This window comes from Eimeria mitis, genomic scaffold, assembly GCF_000499745.2.
Source record: "Eimeria mitis Houghton genomic scaffold, Emh_scaff1375, whole genome shotgun sequence".
Classification (NCBI taxonomy): Eukaryota; Apicomplexa; class Conoidasida; order Eucoccidiorida; family Eimeriidae; genus Eimeria; species Eimeria mitis.
The window spans coordinates 8,918-9,726 of record NW_013568970.1 but is presented as its reverse complement, the minus strand read 5'-3'; positions in this window follow the sequence as shown (position 1 = coordinate 9,726).

Below are 809 nucleotides of genomic sequence, written 5' to 3'. Positions count from 1 at the left end.
GTTTGTTTGCTTTTTTACTTGTTTTGGTGTTTTTCATTTTATTTATTTTTCTGGTCGTTTATTTATTTATTTTGTTTTTACTTTTATTTATTTTATTTATTTATCTACTTGTTTGTCTGTTTGTTTGTTTGTTCCTTTATTTGTTTGTTTGTTTGGTTGCTTATTTTATTAAATATATAAATATAAATACAGATAAATAAACAGACAAATACAAAATATTTATTTTATTTATTTATTTATTTATTTATTTATTCATTTAGTTTTCTCTTTATCTAATATTTATATATTTAACATAAACAAACTCAATTAATTTATTTATCTATTTTTATTTATTTCTGTAAATTATATAAATATAAATAAATAAGCAGACAAAGACAAACAAACTTTATTTTTTTATTTTTTTATTTTTTATTTTTTTGGCTGGATGAGGGGAAACCGAATCTATAAATAAATAAAACCATTTTATATTTATTTTTTATTTATTTATTTTTTTTTTATTTTTTATTATTTATTTGTTAATTTATTTTATTTATCTATCTATGCATTTATTTTTTGTTTATTTTTTTTATTTTTTTTATTTATTTTTTATTATTTATTTATTTTCCCCGGCAGCAACAAATTTGTTTTCGTTTTTTGTTTTAATTAAAGTCAAAAATAAAATAAATATAAACAAAACAAATGAATAAATAAATAAATAAATAGATAAATAAATAAATAAAATAAATAAATAAACAAATAGAAAGACAAAAAGGAGACAAACAAATGCAGCGATTGATGCTGTTGCTACAGCTGTTGCAGTTGTTTTTTTT